Genomic DNA, 23296 nt, shown 5'->3' with positions numbered 1-23296 from the left:
TTAAACCTAACGTTAGACAAAAGATCAACTCATCTCCCGAAAGCGATGCATTGTGGGTAATGCGTCGCAAGTTTCTTATCCAGCATGGCAGGGAAAAACAAGAGGTCTGTTCAATTCTTAGCTATTTAACCTCGCATACATGATTATATATTAGTGCTCGAGTCAGAGAACATTGAACTTAGATCGAGTTGTCAGAGCTTAGTTTATTTCATAGACTCTTGCCTGATTATATATTTGACGACAGCTAGCTGGTTTTAGCCACTGATCAACTAAAAACTGAAGGAGATCAGCATACATTGAACATAAATGATCGTCAGTAACTTTCTAAATGTAATTTCTATATCACATTCTTTACATGTTCACTTTACAGTGGAAGGGAAGTTGTGTAAACATGCATCCCCAAAAAATTTTTTGCTAGTAAAAAAAATCACTACGCATTTAAAAAATGAACAGCACTTTTGATAAATAATATTTTAAATAATAAATTAATTTTAATATAATTTGTGTGAACGTGTGTGTTTTCCTTGGAATCTGAAAAATCACAGTTATTATGTGACACTAGGAAGCTGATGATGACGAGGAGGAATCAGAAAAAAATGATGTGAAAAAGTCTAAAGAAGCTAACGTTACCAAAGTCCCTGAAGCAATGATTGAGAACCGGAGATCTGGACTCACGGTAACATATTTGCATCATCCTTTTTTCTTTTTTTTTTTTCCTTTTTTTTTGTGAGCTATTGTCAACAGTAGTGGAATTTTTTTAAGCTGTTATATGTATTTCGTTTGTTTGTTTGATTTATGGTAATGGAGACATCCTGAATTTAATTACACTAAAATTTAAATTTTCCATTGAAATGGTTAGTCGTACTTTTTTTTAACTGGCATAAGAAGGGATATTGTTATTTCTGGTGAAGAACCACCAATCAGTGAAATGAATGTTGGGGCAAAGGAGTAGTGACCACACATCACTACTATTTAAAAGTTTGGGGTCAATAGTTTTATTTGGTAAGGATTCATTATCTGGCAGCCATATCCCCCTGGAGCCCAAGACCAGTTTCCCACTGAAGCTAAGCAGGGCTGAGCCTGGTCAGTACCTGGATGGGAGACCTCCTGAGAAAACTAGGTTGCTGCTGGAAGAGGTGCTAGTGAGGCCAGCAGGGGGTCTTTTTCTCGGAAAAGAGTAGAGGTGTGACCTCAGCATCCTGGCTAAATTCGCCCATTGGGCTCCGACCATCATGGCCTCCTAACAATCCCTATACCTGCTGATTGGGTTCATCACTCTGTCTCCTCTCCACCAGTAAGCTGGTGTGTGGTGGGTGTTCTGGAGCAATATGGCTGCCGTTGCATCATCCAGGTGGATGCTACACACTGGTGGTGGATGAGGAGATACCCCTGACTATATAAGCGCTTTGAGTGTCTAGAAAAGTGCTACAGTATATAAATGTAGGGAATTATTATTATTATTATTTAATTCATCAAAAATTACAGTAATTTCTAATATTAAAAGTCTTACATTCTTAAATAAATGTTTTCTATTCATCAAAGATTCCTAAAAAAAAAAAAAAATAGAACCACTAAAATATTAAGAAGTACTGCTGTTTTCAACAGTGATAAGAAATGTTCCCTGAGCAGCAAATCAGCAAATTAAAATGATTTCCCAAGGATCATGTGATGCTGAGGATTGGAGAAATGATGCTGAAAAAAGCTTTACCTTCATAGGATTTAATTTCATTTTACAATGTATAAAAAAAAAAAACACACACACATATATATATATATCTATATATATATATCTATATAGATATAGATATATAAATTATATTAATATATAGATAAAAATATAGATAGATATATATATTAGGGCTGTCGAGCGATTAATTGTGATTAATTGCATTCGAAATAAAAGTTTTTGTTTACATAATATATGTGCACTTTGTATATTTATTATATATATGTAAATACAAACACATGCATGTGTATTTATTTAAGAATAATATATTATGTTTATATATTACATTTATATATAGTATGAAATATAATAATATAAATATATAAAAGTATATATTTGTAAATTTTTTCAAAGTATATACTGAATGTGTGTGTATTTATAAAATAAATAATAAATAAATACAGTACACATAAATATAATATAATATAATATAATAATCGTTTTACAGCACTAATATATACAATTATTGCAGGGTAATCTGGGAGCTGGCTGGTTTTATTCATGGTTTAGAACTTTTTAGTTAATCTTTTTTTAATTTATTTTTTATGTTTTTCTTCTCAGAAAGAGCCCACGGCGAAATTGATTAGGGACATCACACAAGCCTTTAAGGCTGCTGTGGCTACAACGAAGGGCGACTCTGAGAAGCTGTGTCGATATACTATCTCAGACAGCACGGGTAACTATCCGGCTTATTTCAGACACTTGCGTACAGAACCGAAGATGTTTAATGTGCTCACTGACAGCCTCTACCTGTTTCCCATTACAGTGTTCAATTCCCTTGTCCTGTTCTGCATAAAGGACATGAGCAGCTCTGAGCTAAATGCTGAAGCTGAAAGCTCCAGAGCAAGGCCAGAAAAAGTAACCGCTTTGTTCCTCCTGCTGTAGACATAGATGGTTTAATCAGTTAGATTTCTTCAGGTAACATTGTGTTAATCTGTATTTTCAGATTGATACTTCCATCTTCAAGTCCCAGGTGGCAGAAAAAGCAGATTGATATTAAGATGTATGTTGCTGGTGTTGTTTGGGTAGATTTTTCCCCACATCTTTGTCAGTTATTTTTTTAGCTAGTTTCTGGATCACAGTGCTAAGGTGTGATCCATTTTTTCTCTCTCCTTAGCTCCCCTCCAGTTTAACACAGACCACAGTCATAGCTGCAGTTCTCCGTCATGCCCACCAGATGGTGCCATACTACCTGTGTCTGCCAAAACAGTGCAGGCACTTGCAAAAGTAAGCACTGCAAATCAATGGCACTAACTCAGACAGAAATGGTGCTCCGTGAACTGAGATGGATGTTTTTAATCAGCATCTGTTGTGTTTTTTTGTCTGTGACACTAGAGTCTGATCAAATACTGGAAAACAGAAGAGATGATGAGGGTCCTCTTCTTCCTGGCTCTCAACAAAATCTGCAGACACAAACAGGAAATCTACTTAAACTCTGTGCTTAAGGCACGTTGGGTTTTACAACATATCATAAGTTTATTTCCCATGTGGTGAAATTTTCTTTTGCACTAAATGTTCCTGACAGCAGTGTGCAATACTGTGGTACTCTCATATATTGCTTTTATTCTCAAATAACATAAGCAGCTATAGAATTTGAGTTGACTAAAATTATAGCGCACATAGTAAAAATGTAGAATTATTGACTGATTTCTACAAAAATGTTTTTGAATTCGTAAAGACGAAAAAATTGTGAATATATTTATTATACATGGTTCATCATTAACAGTGAGTTTTCTGTTTGCAGCAAATGTACATCACTTACGTAAAGAACTGCCAGTTCACATCTCCCAACACTCTTCCAGCGATTAATTTCATGCAGCGGACTCTCGCTGAGAGGTACTCACTGGACACACAGGTGTCCTACCAGCATGCCTTTATTTACATCCGTCAGCTGGCCATCCACCTCAGGAACGCCATCAGTTTGAAGAAGAAGGTAGTTTGAACTCTTGACCTGTGTTCTTTTGTGTTGAATGAATGACTGTTTGAAGTTAACATGAAAATAAAGTTGACTGTATTTATTTAATCTTATTGTGAATGATTCATCTGTGCTTGTTATTCAAAATGATATTCTTCATTTTTAAAATTGATGTTTAGTTATTGTTAGGTATGGTTGTGGCAAATTCTAAATCACCCACTTTTCATCCAACTTTACTCATATTTTTGAGAAAATACTCTAACACTAAGAAATATGTCCAGATGCAGATGTCAGCTTATCTTGATCAGTATTTTTCTGTTTTGTGCATCCTCAGGAGACACATGAGTCTGTGTGTAACTGGCAGTATGTGCACTGTCTGTATCTGTGGTGTCGGTATTGAGCACCATTTACCCCTGTGAGGTTTTGGAGCCATTGATCTAAGTCAAGTCATCATCGGCTGCATCAAGTATGTATGACTGTTTGGTTGTTTGTTTTTTGTTGATGTTTTTTTGCCTACCTTTTTTTTTTTTGCTCAGCATCTTTAAATATATTTTCCACCCATAGTCATGAGTCAGATGTGCCAGTATAGAATTTTTTTTGTGTGTGTGTCTTTTTTGGAAATTGACAGTGTCAGAATTAAAATCATCAATATAGCATGCATGATTATTCAAAATAAAATCTAAATTGTAATAGCGTGTTTATGAAATAAATATGCACTGCATGTTTTCGAGTGAAGTAACGGCATTATTTTAGTTTTCTGAACTACTCTAATTTGCAGTGAATATTTCAATAGTAATGTTTATTTTAAATTTTTGTAGTTTTTAAATTGTTTATTTAGTAGTAATAATTATTATTTTAGTAATTATTTTATAGGCAGATTGATAGATAATCACAAAATTTTAGCCAAATTGTGCAGCCCTACAAACAAGCACAAAAAAATAAAAAATTGATATTATAATTTTTTTCAGAAAGATCTGAAGGTTTATTTATCTATTTTTAGGTTAACTACTCTGTAAATCCCATTAAGAGTTACTGCATTGACTGTTTTTACCAGCAGGTGGCGCCATTAGCCACATTTAAGTTTACAGCCCTCAGTCACAGTGTTTCAATTTGAGCTAAGAACTTAAGCTCTGAATACTACTTTACATTTCTGTCTGCAGATAGGAAATTTTTTTTTTTAAATCCACATTATTTTATTTGCTTACAGAAACTTCTCTATCAAGTCATTAATGGCTCCATTTATGTGTTTGTGTGTGTATTTGTAGGCTTGTGCCCATCTCCTGCTATTAACCTCTGCGATTCTAATGTGTCAGAGCGCACACCCTGCTGTCTGCCAACACCAAGACATACGTGACCGCCCTGCCCTTCCTGCTAGATGTGAGACTTGCAGTTCATGCCATCATCAACTGTTCTGAAGTCTCCCAGGCTGTCTTGAATAAACGGGTTGATGTGTGGGTGGACGAGGTTTGGGCATGAGTACTGTACCCACGGCGTCTGTCATCACGGTCGTCCTGCTTTTTAACAGTTAACTATAAAAAGACTTCATGCTCTTTCCTTTCGTCACATCTGAAGTACAATTACAAGAATTCTTCCTACGAAGAATCGAATAAACTGAAGGGTCAGTTTGTGAGGTCAATTAATGTATCTTTTTGCTTTAATAAATGTTGTTGCTTTTGTTAGTAAATTAATTAAGAGATGCAGGGGTTTAGAATGCTGCTAGACTTTGAGTTTCATTGTAACAAATAAACAATTTAATACATTCATATATTTTAACATAATTCCTTTTACCCTTTATTCATTTATTTTTATTTAGGCAGTGCTGTAATAAAACATTAACCAACCGCCAAATACATTAGTGTTCAAAAGCTTAAACATTTTAGAAACCTGTCTTTAGGTTTAGGTCTCATTAAAAGAATCAAATCTGACATTAAACAAATTCATAATGTTACAAAATATTTATATTTTAAATAAATGCTCTTGTTTTTAATTGTGGGGGAAAAATAATGATTTCCACAAAAATATTGAGCAGCACAACCGTTTTCAACATTGGTAATAAGAAATGTTTCTTGAGCAGCAAATTAGAATGATTTCTGAAATTATCAAAGACTGTGGTGATGATGCTGAAAATTCTTCTTGGCATCATAGTAATAAATACAATTTTAAAATATGATAAAATCGAAGACAGTTCTTTTAAATTGTATTCTAATTTTAATATTATATTATTGTTTTAATATTATTGTTTTACTGTATTTTAAATGTAGTTTTCACGAGCATAAAATAATACTTTAAAAGACAAACAAAAAAATGTACTGACACCGCATTTTTAAATCGTAGTTTAGCTAATTAGGGAAACTCGCATTTGACCACTTTTCAAAAATCAAATTCATTGCTAATGGATAAAACTTCAAGCTTGTAAATCTCTCAGATTACAGAACTATACTGCCCTACAAAGCAAAAAGGCAGTAACTGCATTTTTGGTCAAAAATTAGTTATTGTCATTTTCATGACATTCAAGGCATCCTTTGTTATGTGACAAAACATCTTATCTGAAATGTGTGTCGTTTAGGAGAAAAATGGTAGTTGTTTGTACAGTAACTACTTAGGCTGGATGACAGGATAACTTTTAAGTCATTTTAAGTTACTGCCTTTTTGCTTTGTAGGGCAGTATAGTGAGTTGTAAATGGAAACAGAAATAATACGGGTTTAAGGAACACAAGAAAAGACGCTCCCTAATATCACATCTGTTTGGGATCTGGCAGAGCCTTTAATATTGATTAGTCATTTAGAAAACCCATCAAATTGTGGAAAATTAAAAACCTATAAATAAGACGAGGCAAGCTACCTAAACAGTCGGCAAGCTTTGAATTAAAGACTAAAAGATAATAGACACCAGAGTTTGCGGTCTGCATGAACGCGCATCCTAATGTGTGTGAACGCTGCGCATCTTCATTTTTGGGAGAAGTAGAGGTCACAAACTGTCACCATTTTCCACCGTGTGAGGCGGGTGTTTGTGTTTGGGTGGCGTGGGCCCCTGTGGTGACAGCTGTTGTGAGAATAGAAGCGTGGAGGCGACAGCAGCCGAGACCACCGGATGGGGGGGTCACTGCTTGGCTCCGATCTCCCACCAGTCCTGACCATACTGCGATAAAGCCTGGGGGGGAAGAGCGTACGTGAGGGAGGTCTGTGGTTCTCACTCAGCTCTCAAATGTGTTGCGCAGACCACATCCTCTGTCAGTGTGGCGACTCCCACCGACCCCCTTCTTGCTCCCTGTGTTTATTTGTGATGCAGTCCACTTCCTGTTTTCGCGCTCATGTTAAAAAGTCGGTGTGCCGAGAAGTAGAGTAGAGCATGGCTTTCTTTACTTTTCTCTTTTCCCGCTCTTTCTCCCTCTCTCTCTTTATCTGTCCCCTATGGTTTCAAGCTTCCTGTTTCAGTAGCCTCTGAGCGTATCAGGTTGGGACCATGCACCACCACTTCCTCATGTGTCCCGCAGGCCGACACCACATCCGCTGTTTGTGTAGACCGGCCGTCCATGAGCGTGCACACACACACAAACACACACACACCTCGCTTGTTCTAGATGACCTCGTCAAGCACTTTCCACTGCTCTTAAATGCGGAAGTGCAGAGAGAGAGTTATGGGATGCGCCACAGCCCTGTACCAAAGTACGCTGGCTGACTGTTTGTTGAAGTCACCGCATCTTTCAGATATTAGTTATGGAGCAAGTATTTTTAAAGGTCCCCTTCTTCGTGATCCCATGTTTTAAACTTTAGTTAGTGTGTAATGTTGTTGTTAGAGTATAAATAATATCTGTAAAATTCTAAAGCTCAAAGTTCAATGCCAAGCGAGATATTTTATTTAACAGAATCACAACACGGGAACCGCTGGCCCAATCAGAACTCGTTATGTATTTCTGAAGCAGGGACTTTATAGAACAAGAAAGTCATCAGTCCGTTTTTATGACAGTGAAAACAACGGTATACAGATAGGTGAATTGTGTGAAAAATACTGTTTTTTTTTTTTACACGTGAAACATGAACGCATGTTATATTGCACACTGTAAACACAATCAAAGGTTCAAAAAAGCACGAAAAACGGGACCTTTAAAAGTATTCTTTGGATTATGATAAATAATATTATATTATATTATATTATATTATATTATATTATATTATATTATATTATATTATATTACATTACATTACATTATATAAAAACCACCCAGTTACTTTTACCGCCCAGACAATTTTTTATTGTATTGTTTTACGCTTCCAGATTGAATAAATTAAAAAAATAAAAATGCTAAAATAAAATTAATAATATATAAAAAGATTAATTTTAAAGAATCACTTCACTACTGTTCTAAAGTTTCAATTCACTTCTACTCAACAAGGCTGCATTTATTTGATTAAAAATACAATAAAATATTGTAAGATACTGTTACAGTTTAAAATTAACTGTATATTTAAGAGCGTAACTTATTTCTGTGATGCGAAGCTGATTTTCAGCAGCCATTACTCCAGTCTTCAGTGTCACATGATCCTTCTGAAAGCATTTTAATTTGGTGATTTCATACTCAAGAAACATTTCTTTAATTATCAGTGTTGCTTAACCTTTTCAGGGTGTTCAAGAGAACATCATTTGTTTGAAATGTAATTTTTTTTGTATCATTATAAATGGTTTTACTGTCACTTTTGATCAATTTAAAGCATCCTTGCTCAAAGTAATAAAAAACTTATTTTCTTTCTTTTGTAATTTTTTTTTTGGTACTGTAAATCCAAAATAATGAGCAAAGAGACAGTAAAATTAAACAAAAGACAACCACTTAAATGCCTTTGATAAAGGTCTGGATAATACTTGCCACTCCTCCAGACCACAGGAGTGTAAATAAAAAAAATTGGGGGCAGTCATGGCCTAATGGTTAGAGAGACTTATTTGTAACCCAAAGGTAGCAGGTTTGAGTCTTGGTGCTGAGAGGGATTGTAGATGGGGGGACTGAATGTACAGCACCCTCTCCCACCCTCAATACCATTTCTGTAGATCAGTTAATGAAGAAGTAGGCGATCTTTCTGTGTTAGCCTCAATGCACTTATCAATGGTTGCAAAAGGTTTGAACTACTTTTAAGTTTCAGAAAAGCTTCCCAAACACTCATCTGTACACCTGATTTAGATTGTATATTTTAAGTTCCTGTAAGCCCTTGAGTCATTCTCTGGTTTGTGTTTGTGTGAATAATCAGTGGGCTACTGCTGTAGTCAAGTCTTATTTGTGTGTTTCTGTGCACACATGTCTGTGATGCAGTGCTCTGATGTATCTGTTTGTTCACTCTGCTCCTCAGATCCTCCAGCGGGAAGACTTCAATAAGAAACCAGGCCACATGAGTATAAAGCCCATCTATTTTGCAGTGATCCTCAAACTCAGCAAGACCAATCTCCAAGAGAAGGCTTATAAGGTCACACATCCTGTACTTCTTTGAGTTTCAGATCTTCATCAATTCTTCATGTTCTTTCTGTTTCTGACTACGTATGTTCACTAAGCCTTTCAGAATTAATGTTACCACATTTAGTTAATTGAAAACGGTTTAATGCGTAAAATACTTTAATAGTTAACCCAAAAATGTACATTTTCTAAAAACATTTGGACTGAATTTCTTCTGAACTTTTTTATTTGGAATTTTTTAGAGATTGTGTGTGTGGATATATATATATATATATATATATATATATATATATATATATATATATATATATATATCTGAGCAAGACCAGCACACAAAAAGACAATTTACAATACATAAAAAAATTATAAAATAAAAATTATAATAAATACACAGGACAACACAAGACCTAACAACTGGCTTCATGGGATACGTGGTGATTTACGATTTGTTCATCAATTAATCAGCTGATCAATAATTTAAAAAGTTAAATTTAAACAGCTTAATTATAACCTTTTTAAAAAGCTTAAACATTTAAATTGATTAAGCCCAAATTCACACTGAATTTTTTAAAACTTTTTTTTTCTTAAAGGTATGCAGGTAGGTCGGTATAAAGGTTTTTTTTTTTTTTTTATAAAATAAATTATGCTGACCAAGGTTTCATTTATTTGATACAAATCCAGTAAAAATAGTGATGTTTTTAAATATTAATAACAATTTAAAATTGTTTTCTATTTGAATATAATTGAAAAAAAAAAAAATCCTGTGATGGCAAAGATGATTTTTCAGCATCATCACTCCAGTCTTCAGTGTCAGAAATCATTCTAAAATCCTGATTTTCTGCTCAAGAAACATTCATTATTACTAGAGAAGTTGAAACATTTTTAGGATTCTTTAATGAGTAGAATTTTCAAAAGTCAGTCTTTTGTAACGTTACAAATGTTTTTACTGTCATATTTGATCCATTTAAAATTCTTTCTGAATAAAATATAATTTCTTACAAATTTTACTGACCCGAAAATTTGAACGGTATTGTAAATCCAAAATAATGAGCAAAGAGTCATATTAAAAAGAAACAAAAGACAATCACTTGCATCAGATCGCCCCTCCTCCTGGGCCAGGAGCCCGTCATGGCTTCATGCTGACTGGATGTAACTGGATTGAGGTTAAGAGATGAAAGCCCGAACACGCTGCTACACAGGCTAAAGCGACGCGCACCGTGTTGTTGCCAAGAGGATTGCCACACAAGCTGAAGGGATTATCCTTCTCTCCTGGTTGGCACGGGGAAGATTTCCAGTATGTTCACCCGGGCCAAGACACCGCAGCCACAGACCCCCCGAGACGCCGCTACACCCTTGCTGTCTGAGATCTCTGTCTGACTTACTAAATCTTAAATATTTCCTGTAAGGGCAGTTACCAGCAGGGTTTTCCCTTTTCCATAGCGGAGGAATGTGTTTTCAAAGGCTGCGGCTGTGAATTTTAGGTAGGGCAGAGGATTTAGGTCTGATCCCAGCACTAAACCGGGTCAGGATTAGTGTGAATGCTTGTATGCCAGGTGTTAGAGATGTAGAGATGTGAAAACTCTGTCGGGGGGCAGGGCTGCCATTTCTCTGTTTGGAAAACTGATTGACTGCTCTTTTTTCCATGTGTGTGTGTGACCTCAGGAACAGGTGGCATTTGTAATAGACGTAGTGTTTCTGAGACTGGGTTTTCATTTTTATTTTTGTGTTAGACTGACACAAAAGTTTGAGCAATAAGCAATAAACTCTGCCTTCCCTTCTGTAAATGTCACCATGTCTCCAACTTGAGACATATTTTTAAAATGGATTTACGCTACCATTCAAAAGGTTTTTTTTTTTTTATGTAATACTTTTATGAAGAAAGTGTGCATTAAATTGATAAAAAGTAATGTTAATCACATTAAATAAGCAATCTTATAAACAAAATATACAAATTTTAAATAAATGCTTTTGTAAACGAACATTTTAAACATTCATAATAATAATAATAAATGATTCTTGAGCAGTAAATCGGCATATTAGATTGATTTCTGAAGAATCATGTGACACTGACGACCGGGTAAATACAGCTTTGTCATGACAGGAATAAATTACACTTTAAAATAGAAAACGAATATGTCACAATATTAGTTTTTACAGTATGTTTGATCATATGAAAGCAGCTTTGGTGAGCGTTAGTGACTTCTTTTAAAACATAAAACATCAAACGGTATTGAACATTTATTGAAAATACCACTGTGTAACAAAAGTTTGTTTTTAACTCAACTAAAACCCAGCATTCCTAGAAATACAATGCTTACAATGCCGAACTCTGAACAAATAGCTAAAAATTAAATCCAAATACAACAATTAAAAATGGGCTTAATTGGATGCTGTTGAAGGCCTGATCAAATCCTACGCAAGTGTGTGAATGCAGACGGTCCTAGCTGTCCCAAATCCAATATTTAGTGTTGAATTCATGACGCAGGAACATGTTACATTGTAAACTCTTCTTTCTCCCAACTGTGTGACTGTCAGGCAGGTTCACACGGAACGCGCTTCTGCATTTTAAAACGTGAGGTGCAGGGCAGTGAAATGAAAGAAAAAAAAGCTTCCCTGAATGATGCATTCACATGTTGGATTTTATGGTGTAGACATGTAAAGCTGTCCCCCCCCCTCCCCCCTGTGTTCGCATAGTTTGTTTCTGGGTTGAGAATGAATCCTGTGTGTTGACTTGTGAATGTTTGTGTTTTCACTGTTTCAGGATGGTCTAGAAGTGGAGTACCTCATTCTGGAGTACTTCCACACACAGGCCTGCTCCGTTGGCTTTCCCGAGCTAGCTTTGCCCACCATCGTTCAGGTACTCTTCGCACTCTCTCTGGAATAAGCTTTCACTTATTCACATCCCTTCCTGACATTTACCACATTGCCAACAGCTCATAATAAGTGAAAGTTATGGAGCATGCTCAACGGTTATATTTAATGGCTGCTTTTAGTGCTCACACCTCAACATACACATCCCGACACTTACTCTTGCAACATAGCACACATACACCGCAGTGTTCACACTAACACACTGACTGTAGGAAACAAGCCAGCTTCTTCTTTCAGCCTTCTCTCACAGATCTACACTCTGGCCACATCCTCTGTTCTGGCCAAAAACGAGCACTCATCACTGCTGTTTGAAAATCTGGTTTTGAATATTTATCCTTTTGGCCCAGTCAGGTTTATTTATAATATCCACTCCTGTTTCTTCCGTACTTTTCATTGGCAGAATCAAAATTTTGTTATCATTTAATCTGTACAGAGAGTTTTTAGAGATGTATTAATGTTAATCTTTTAGGATAGTTAGAAATTCTTTCTGCATAATTTTTTCGGTGTTTTATGTTTGATCTTTCCACTAATGTCTCTCATGCATGCACTCTCATGTTGGTCTCCTTAGTTGAAAGCGTTCTTGAAGGAATGCAAAGTGGCCAATTACAGACAGCAGATGTGCCAGCTGCTGGAGAAGATACAGGAGAACTGCAGCTACATCACGGGACGAAGGCAGAAAGCTGCTTTTGGCGCGGCTGATGTCACAGCTGGAGTGAGTACTTTTTTTTTTTTTTTTTTTACCAGGAATGGACCAACTGTTGTTGAAATCAATATGAAATTAAATGATCTCATAATCTTTTAGCAAAATATAGGCCTTGCATCAAAAAGCCACAAAGATGGGGAACAATAATATTAAACATTAATATAAAAGTTCAACAAAAACCGGTAAAATCCTGTTAGATGCAACATGCAGTCAAGACCCACCTTGCATTATTTTTCAGAATGTTTTTTCACTTGAAAATTCCTCATTCCTCAATATTCTGTTTTATAATTCATGATATCATGATATTATATATCAATTCATTTTTTTTTTTTATAATATATATATATATATATATATGTGTGTGTGTGTGTGTGTGTGTGTGTGTGTGTTTGTGTGTGTGTGCGTGTGCGCGCGTTTATTTATAAATTTTATTAAATGTTTTATATTTAATAAAACCAATACAATAAATTCATGCTTTCAATGTATTTAAAATAGATTCAAATTATTATTTACATTTATTTCTGCATTTGTACTTTTTGTACATTCTGTGCAGCAGAAAAAAAAAAACATAAAATTAGCAGCGAATTCTGAGAAATGTCAATTTACGGTTACTTACTGTTAATTATATGGTCTTTTTACACTACCAAAAAACAGTATACTACCGTAAAATTACATCTAATGTCCAATACAGTTTCACCATAGTAGGGGAATTTACCGCTGTGCATTTTTACAGTCTTTTACCGTTAAATTCACAGTGATTTATTTTTACACCATGGTACAGAAAAAATATTTAAATAGTTTTAATTAGTTTTAGTCACATTCACACTCTTCTTAGTTTAGTCTAGTTTTAGTTGACAAAAACTGATTACATTTAGTCTAACTCCATCAGGTGCTTTTTGACTGAAAAGTTTTTTTTTGCATAGTTTGTCCAAGGCTTCTTATTTGAAGTATGGTTTATTTTTATTGTATAAATTGAATAAGAATTCATTTAGATATTAATTATACATTATTTGCTTACAGATGTCTTGTGGTTGATGCGAAATAAAGCCAATAGTTTAAGATTGTTTTAAGTTTGTACATACGTAAAGAAATTATTAATTTATCACAAGACTTATACTGGCAAATTACATTTATATCCATTTGTTTTGATTAATTCTGTCAACCCAAGGATGTTTTTTTTTTTATTCCCTTTAGAGTTTTTTTTTTTTTTTTCAATTACAGAGTGACCATACCAGCACTTCTAGTCAGACATTTGTGAGCTTTGGGACCAGACATTTCAGTCAGATGTTTATTTTAGCTGTAAAAGCAGACTGTTATCCCTGCAGTTCCTCCTCTTTCCACCCACCTCAAACACCACCCTGCCTTCCGGCCCCTCGCAGGTGACTGCTGGTTACCCACAGGCTTCGTCTGTGTTTGCGTGTTCAGAGCCCTGCGTGTTTACGTGTGAACACATCTGAATGCATGTTGCTGTGGTCAGTTGAAAACAGCATGGAGTCTAGTTGACCACACCACCTGCAGGTCAGGAAGTGCAGTCACAGGTCTTCAGACAGACACACACAACCGTTGTGGCACGGAATGCTATTACGGCCGTAGCCTGACACAGGGTCAGTGGCTGAGAGCAGATGAAAGTAAAGGGCCGAAAGCTTTCTAATGCCATTTCTCTCAACGAGAGACTCCGAGGAGGTTGAGCAGATGTTAAGTGCTTTGTCTGCGAGTGTCTGGTAATGTCAACTCTGTAGCAGATTGGATTGAATCAGACTTGGTGGTTGTACTTACTGAAAATATCAATGTTTTTATGTTTGCTTTTAAATAGTAGTGATGGTGTATAAATATATATATCTTATTTTTAGAATTTATTTCAAATTGATTTAGTTTCAGTATAGTTTTATCCATATTTTGTTATATAATAATGTACATTGGATTTTAAATATGTATTATTTTTATAAATATGTCATTGTTTACTAAATAATATGCATTCATTTTATTATCAATTATTTTCATTATTGCTTAAAAACAATAACAATAATAATAATAATAGTTAAATAATTATTATTATTGTTGTTGTTTTTGTTGTTGTCTTCACCCATTTTAAGATTCACAAATTCAGAAAATGTATACAGAAAGTGAACTGTTTTGGTTGTTATAAATCAGACATCAGTCTCTTCTTGGCAAAATAACTTTAATTAGAATTTAATATATATTAATAAAAATATATATATATATATTTATATATATATATATATATATATATATATATATATATATATATATATATATATATATATATATATAATTGAAACTATAATATTAATTTTCTTTATAATTCTGCTTATTTGTTCATCACATTGTAGTGCACATTTATAATTCATTTTCTTTTTTACTTTATTTAATGTAATTTTTTGTCTTCATAACAGTTTCAGTTAACAGTAATAACCATGGTGCTGAATGGGATGATAATGACTAAGTTGGTGGGAAGAAAAAATGAGGGGACTGCAGGGGTGAAGGTTGTGAGAGAAGGTGAGAAGTTGCTTCCTCTCTGGGGCGAGATCTCGGCTCCATTCATCTCCATCTCCACTCTCATTTGTCACCCCTGCCGACACACAGCCCGTTCATCTCTCCTCCCCGCCCCTCGCTGTCTCTGGACTGACTCGTGCTTCTGATAAATATTTAAGGCCATTTAAGACTGAAATGAAGGAGGGGTGGAAGGGTCTGTGTGTCTCCTCTGTGTAATGTTAAGCCGTAGGGAGAGATGCAGCAGGGCAGAGCATGCAGACAGCATGGCACCTCGCCGGGGTGCGTCTGTCGCTGGGCTCCGGCCAGCGGGAAAAATGTCCTTTAGTAACGAGGGTGGCTTGGCACACTTCTCACCCAGCACTGCCGCCAGCACAGCTGCATAAAGCCGCATCCCCCAGCCATGGATCAGTCCAACAAACAAATATCTGTCTTTATGGGTCATATCTGTTCCTCCATCAGCTCTAATACTTCCACACTATGACACAATACACACAGAGGCTAAATATCTAGATACCTTTCTACCTAGTGTTATTATATCAGGATTTTGAATTCGCTTTTTTATTTTAGTTTATTTCAAAATTTAATTTTAAAGTTTTGAGTTAGTAAATGTTGTACTTAAACTTATTTCAGTTAGATGCAAAGCCTATATTTTCTAACTTGTTATTTATTTTAAAAATATTTTCTAATAGTTTTAGTCTTTCTTACTTTGTCTCTCTTTCTCATAATACATACATACTTATATTTACATGCATGTTAACATAGGTTAAATAATAAGTGTCACACTATATGGCCCGTTATTTTATTTATTATTTGTTAATTATTTATAACTATTATATTGATTGTAAGAAAGATTTACCACTCTTAAACTTAAAATTCAGTGTCACCTGCTTGAACTCCAAAGGTTAATGTGTTGTGAACCTGCACTGAATGTTGCAACTCTCTTACGGATCATTTTAGCCTTCGAACAGTAGTGAAAGAAGTGATCGCATCAGGATTTCCTTCCAGAATGTGCACAGCAGTAGTTGAACAGATGCTTTAAAGGATGAAGCCCCGAGTCTGGCGGGAAGCTCATCCTCACTGGTCATGTACACATCTGTTAGCTTTCTTTGGGTCTGTTGCATCAAGGAAGAAGCATATTGCGCCATTTTCTAGCTTCGATCGTTTTCACTATCCTACAAACTACTACAAATTGTTCTAAATAAGTTTAGCTAACTGTAGACTGAAGTTGATATTTATTATGGTCTATTGGGTTTGGAGGTCAAGTAATCACATTTTACCTGATCGGTATCATCCACAAAGACCTTTAAGGAAAAGCTGACAGGGATTCACTCTCTTACACCCTCCCCTGACTTTTTTCCTTCCATTAAGTTCTTACTTTTGCTTTTTCATGAGAAAAGTTGTGCACCAAGGGTCACTTCTTGGTCCGATATGATTTGCCTGATACTCCATTAATACACTAGACCCTACATTATTTCCTGCTCTGTTTTTTTTGTTTTTGGAGGGGGGGGGTGGGGGGTATTGATCCACAATAACAGAGCAGGCCTGTGTGTACTCATCATGTCTAACAATTGTACTTTTTGAGTAAATTTATGGTTTTATTTTGTTGAGAATGTGCATTGAGATCTGTTTTGTTTAGCTCTCCTATGGGTGAACATGCAGTAACATTCATTGTTTCTTTATTTTGATGTGACAACAAGCAGCTTGGGAGAAGCGGGTAGCAAAGGAAGATACTCCACTCACTAAATATTACAGCCAGTGGAAGTGAAAAGGAGATCTCTGGAAAAAAAAGGGTAAAAATGGCAAAACCCCAGCCATGATCCCCATTAGACCCAAATCATCCCAACCACACCTTTCAGAGGAAGCTGGATTTAGACATGTTTTACCAGTGAGAGCGTCATTACAACTGTATAGTTTGATCTTCAGAAAGGATTTCATAATTTGGATTATATATATCAAGATGTATGTTTACCCCAATGCTATTTTAATGCCGTTCTTACATGAAATGCACAGATGTGTTATTCTTTGTGAAAACTGTAGTGCTGGTTCTGTGAAAGCACCTACTGTGTGTGTTCGTGTATGTGTGGAGCTGGAGCGTGTCCATGGGGAGATAATGGAGATGACACCAGGCGGAGTGTTGGCGTCTAGGAAGCGGCAGATTGGCGGAGGCGGCGGCAGGGCTAGTGCTACAGGAAGAGCATTATATCGCTCAGGGCTGCGTCCCAGGCTTTGATCCACCGAGTCCCCACGCTCAGATCTGATTACCACTGCCTCCCTCCTGCTTCTGCTGCCTCAACACACACATACTGTCACATTATGTTTTAGGGGAGAATAACATAACTTTTATAATATAATATTACTTTGAATCATTTTTAGTATTAAGATATATAGAGAGAGAGAAAGAGAAAATAGGTTGAATACTCGGTCTCAACAGTGACTCATTTTGTGACATCTGATGTTAATGAGATGGAAGGAAACTCAAACCAAAAACACTTCCACTCGAGCAAATTTAGTCTAAAATTAAATCTGAAACAAATAACAGCAGCATTTCATCAGCATTATATTCTCATTAATGTTATGTCTGGAGTGTTTTGTTCATTTTTTGCTGGTTTTGATTAATGACAATATTTAAAGATCCTTTTTTTCTTTCTTTCTCATCGTTTTTTTATTTAGATGGAGGACTTGAATCTCCCTGAGATCAAATGCAAGAAGGCTGAAGAGAAGAATGCCAAGAAGAAGGAATTCAAGGGTCTTTTTGAGTCAGATAGTGACGACGATTACTACCTGTTCAAATCCAAAGGTAAGGAAGGCTTCGTGTTAATATATATTACCCTTTATTGCAACTAATGTATAAACTACATGATTATCTAATCTACTTGTGAAACATCCAATGGGAAAGATTCCTAGAGTTTTGTTTTCCTGTAATGCCTCTCTTTGTCACTGGGAGGCTGTAGTCCATTACGTTGCGCTGTCAGAAGATTCTGAAAAACAGAAAGTATAAACTCCAGAAGTCTATTGAAAGTGCAATTTTATTTTAGATCTGTTTTACTGTAATGCTCACAATATATAGGAAGGATATAGGAATAGTTCACCCAGATTTTGTTGAAAACTTTCCCTCCAAGATGTAGATGAGTGTTTTTTTTCTTCATCGGACAGATTTGGCAAAATGTAACATTACATCACTTCCTCACCAGTGGATACTCTGCAGTGAATGGGTGCCGTCAGAGAGTCCAAGCAGCTGATAAAATCATCACAATAATCCACATGACACCAGTTAACTCTTTGGGAAGTGAATACCTTAGTGTTTGTGAGAATCAAATCTGCCATTAAGACATTTTAACTTTTAAGCTGTCGCTTATGGCCAAAACATAAGTCCATAATAACATTTCCTCCAGTGGAAAAATTTTGATTTTCCGAATGCAACAATTTTAAGTTAAAAACATCTTAATTTGTTTATTGACTAATTACAAACATAAAAATAAGATGATAAATAAGAAGGCTTTATGATGTCATCTGAAGGGAAAAGTTATTTATTTATTTATTTATTTTTTATAGAGGTCGAGCAAGGTTATCATCATTTTGATGAAGGATTGTATATAAGGATAAATATTCCTTATATATTCCAAAATATGTGCATGTATTTTTGATTTCATATTGCCATTGAACATTTTTAATAAAAAAAAATGTGATGTTCATATTGAATATTTAGAAGAATTTCCATAAAAACATGAAACAATTAACAGTTAACACAAAAACAAAAAAAATGCACAAAATAAATCCATTTCATTGAGTCCATATCCAATATCCATTGCTTGTTTTCTCTCTCTCTCTCTCTCTCTCTCTCTCTGTGAATGAATCTCAGTGGAGGGCAGGTCAGCTGTCAGGCGTGCACTTGCCTCTCCTCTTTAACTCTATATCTGGAGTTGTGTGCTGGGTCATATGTCGGACACATGCCACACTCTCCCACTCCTCCCGCCCATGAGCCGACAGGCCGACAGCCACAGAAAAAGTCCCATAGAGGTTGGGAGGCGAGTGGAGGGGCTTCTTTTTTTCTTTTTCTTTTTTACATCTGGTGCTCATTGTGTGGAGTCCCTACCTCTCTCTCATTCTGTCTCTCACTCTCTTTTACTCCGTTCTCTCTTACAGGAAGCTTTTTTTTTCGCATACTTGGATCCCAGTGGGGGTTTGTAATTCAAAACATTTGCTTGGAAAGATGTTAGTGGCCGCTCCTTCACCACACGGCTTAACTGGCCCCATACCTCCAGCGCTTAGACCTGAAGAACACAGTCACAGGACCGCTAATATATTAATTTGTGGTCTTGGTTGCATATTGTCAAAGGAAAAGCTCTTGTTTGTTGTTGATTTGTTGTTCTGATTTGCTCTTTTACCAAACCAACAAATAATTTCATTTTTCAACACTTTTGAATAAGACATTTTCACTTCTGCAGTTGGTTTTATGGCGGTCACATGGCAGAGATTTAGTATAAGCGGCTGGTGTGACCACAAGAGTCATCGCTGTAGTGAGAGGAAAGGAAAGGACAAGGGTGGAAGTGGAAGGAAGAGACTATTATTTCTAATTTCACTGTACATTACATGACATGACCAATATTTACTTGTCCATACCCTGGATGCTAGGCTATTACAGGATCTGACTGTAATATCTTACAGCACAACTGGTTGTTTGCAAATTGTATGGTGATAGCGATATGATGACAGCACCCAAAATACTATCAAACACTCCAACGCAGCTCCATTATTCGCGAAAAAGGCGCACAGGAAATAAAAACCTCGAAAAATTATATACGACCTGCCAAATCTCAAAAATGTAAATTCGCACAGAACTAATATTATCACAGAACCTTAGTGTTGGGCGAATTATGGTAGGTCCTTGCGGGGGAATTTTTACATTACAAATTACAGACATGGCCGATTCGCACCGGATTAAGATCACAGACAACCTCCGCAATTATTAAAAATGACTGGAGGTCACCGGGTAATACTAATCCTGCGTGAATAGGGCTTTTGTCAAATTAATTGATGATGGGCAGTATCATACAAATACAAATATTTATCTAGCGTAATGTGCACAATATTTGTTTTAAATCATGAAAACACAGAATGTCCATTATATTTTAGAAATATATACTTTTATAGTAGTAATATCCCTTTTTTGTAAAATTATTACTTTTTTTTCTGCAAATAACAAAACAAAACCAAAAATTTGGGGTCAGGATTTTTTTTTTTTTTTTTTTTTACAAATTAAAACTTGTTCAGTAAAGACGCATTTAATTGATAAAGTACAGTAAATAAATAATGTCACAATAATTATTATGTCTATATTGATTATATCAAAATGCAAGTTATTTTAATAATATTTCACAATATTACTGTTTTAACTATCTTTGATTAAAAAAAAACAGCCTTTGTGAGCATAAGACAATTCTTTCAAAAACATTAAAAAATCTTATTAACCCCAATCATTGATTATTTTTCTGTAATTCCATACACTTTTAAAATTAATAGTCAATTCATCCACCTCAGTATGAAAGAGAGAATCAGATTTCAAACAGTTCATTTTTTTTATTCAAATCATGATTTATTAAGTTCATAATTTGTATTCAAACTCAAGCTCTTATAAACTCAAATTGCCCAATATTGTCCAATTAATGTGCTGTATCCATTGCTGTTACTATTTTGAGGCAGTCTGATGTCTTTTCCAAACTTCTAGTTAGTTTGTCTCTGAAGTTTCGGTGTGCTTCACTACCTGCTGGGTTGGTCTGTTTTTGGCCTATTAATATTCTTGAGTGGTGTTTATTTTGTTGTCGCTGCAGTGTGCCAGATCATTTGATGCTTTCAACGCTCTCAAAGACTTGGCTTGAGGTTTCTCCATCTTAAAGTGGAGATTTTGTAAACACCCTCATCTTCAGTGTTTCTGTGTCAAGGCTGTATTCAATGCTCAGAGTCACATGTAGATTGTGTATTTGTTTTTTTCTTTTCCCCCCTCTCATTGTATTGATCAGCCCACAGGCAGTTGTTAAAGTTTTTGCCTCGTTCTCCTGGTGGACTTTCTTTACCCTCTCTGAACTCTCCGGTCAGCCGGTCGCCAGTTAAATTAAGATGCATGAGGCAAGATGTGCCTGGTGTTAAGCTTGGCTCCCCCCTCTGGCTGGCTCCAGTGTGTGCTGGGTAATTAGGGTGGAGGGTGTCTGGCTGGGGAGGTGTCTGTGCTGCCATTCACCTCCCAGGCAGCATCTAATTAAATCCCACTTCAAAGCTCAGGGATTTCAAACCCGTCCTCTTCAGAGAACACGAGACACTCCCACACACACCTTTGGATTAGGAAGGCTAAATTGCCGCTAGAAGCTAGCCTCTATTTTTGTCATGTAAATAGTAACCTATGCGTGAGCAGCATGGGTAGGTCAGCTGTGGCGTAGTCGAGTCTCTAGACGAACGCTTCCTCTAAAATCATTCAAGCTCTTTCTGTTGAGTGCGTTTAATGGGAATTCATGTGCATAGATGGGCTTGAAAATGTTAAGTGTTATATTAGAAAACTTTGTATTCCCTTACAGAGTGAGAAGAGGAATTTGTGATGTCAGTGAAAAAAGAAATTTCAGAGGCAGACCAAGGCATTGAATTGTGATTAGTGAAGCACGGAAAAAAAAAATGTTTCACTGAAACACCAATTTTTGTAGTTGTTAAATTTTTATTTTATTTTTTTATTCACAGTTAATCACATTTATTTAATAAGTAGTCAAGATGGAGGAAAAGCAATAATTAAACATCGCCTTTTATTCTAAACTGTTTTTCATCAGAGTTTTGAAAACGACTTTTGGTGCATCACAAATTTTGAAGGTTTAAGGTTTTGAAGACAAACATATTTCTTTTGAGTAACATTTTTTGTCACTGTTTTGGTAGTTTAAACAATTCCAACCCTTTTAAAACAAGTTTGGAAAAAAAAACTTTTTATTCTTGGAATAATTTTGGTTGTCAATTTTTGTGTGCCACTAATTTTAAAGGTTTAAAGTTATAAAGACAAACATATTTATTTGGATTAACATGCACCAATGAATAAGGGTCAATTTAAATGTTTATGTTGACATTAAAATGCAAATTTGGATAAATGCAAATGAATGTTGTTCTGAAGACATTATCTGATTTTCTTTACAGAAGAACAGGGTGGCTCTGATGAGGATGATGAAGGCCTTGAGGACCTCTCAGACCTGAGCAATGAAGAGGATGTAGATGACTCTGTTTCAGGTGATTATATGTTTCTGTAATGAGCTAGGATTGCCTCTGTAGGGATAGATATTCACTATATTGCATGTCTGAGGAATTGTTTTCATCAAAATTTTGCTCATATTTTTCAGTCGTCTTAACTGTATGTACAGTAGCATACTTTTGCCCATTTTTGTCATTGTCTCACATGGAGACCAGAATAAGCCCCCATCTTCTAAAAGCAAAAGACCAAAGAAGATGTTGAGCACAGAGCTGAAGGTGGTGGCTGAAAGAGATGAAGATATGGTAGAGGACCTGGAGCTCTCTGATCAGGACTAAAGTCACCAGAGTAATGCTTTGCTATTTCAAATTTAAACATAATTAATACTGTTATTAGTAAGTACTTTATAAGTAAAGCTCACCAAGAAATGATGAGCCATGTACAGCCCCTGTTGTAGTAACTACATTTCTTTTTCTGCACCATTGTATTCTATAAAGTCAAATCTCAAATTAAAGACCTTATCAAAAACTTTGTTTTAAAACTAAAGACTTTTTCACCTCAGTATTCAGAGATGTTGCATTGTTGTGCCGAGGGCACTGCTTGTGGTGAATGTGTGGCCAGAGGCAGGAGGTGGAAGCACGGGGTCGGCCCTGAGCGCCAGGCTGGCAAACGCTCGGATCATCCACTGCCAGGCTGTGCTGCCCAGGTGGGAAGAGAGGAAAACAGAGAGCAGCCTGTTCTCTCGCCAAAACATCTCTCCCCTTCAATGCTTTCACATCACTCTCTGAAACCGCCTGGCTTTTTCTAAATGTTTTACAGCAGAGTTTAAGCTGCCAGAGCTCCACACGGCTCTAGTGATGCTGTAGGAATTTGGTTAAAAACTACTCTACTAGAATAGTAAAAAAAAAATGAAAAT

General features: G+C 35.8%; 1 pseudogene; it reads left to right on the top strand.

Annotated features, from left to right (window-relative positions):
• Positions 1 to 16: 16 nt before the first annotated feature.
• Positions 17 to 22903, top strand: LOC113068405 (nucleolar complex protein 2 homolog; annotated as a pseudogene).
• The last annotated feature ends 393 nt before the right edge of the window (positions 22904 to 23296 follow it).

This window comes from Carassius auratus, linkage group LG44F (genome assembly GCF_003368295.1).
Source record: "Carassius auratus strain Wakin linkage group LG44F, ASM336829v1, whole genome shotgun sequence".
Classification (NCBI taxonomy): domain Eukaryota; kingdom Metazoa; phylum Chordata; class Actinopteri; order Cypriniformes; family Cyprinidae; genus Carassius; species Carassius auratus.
This window is presented reverse-complemented; position numbering and strand designations above follow the sequence as displayed.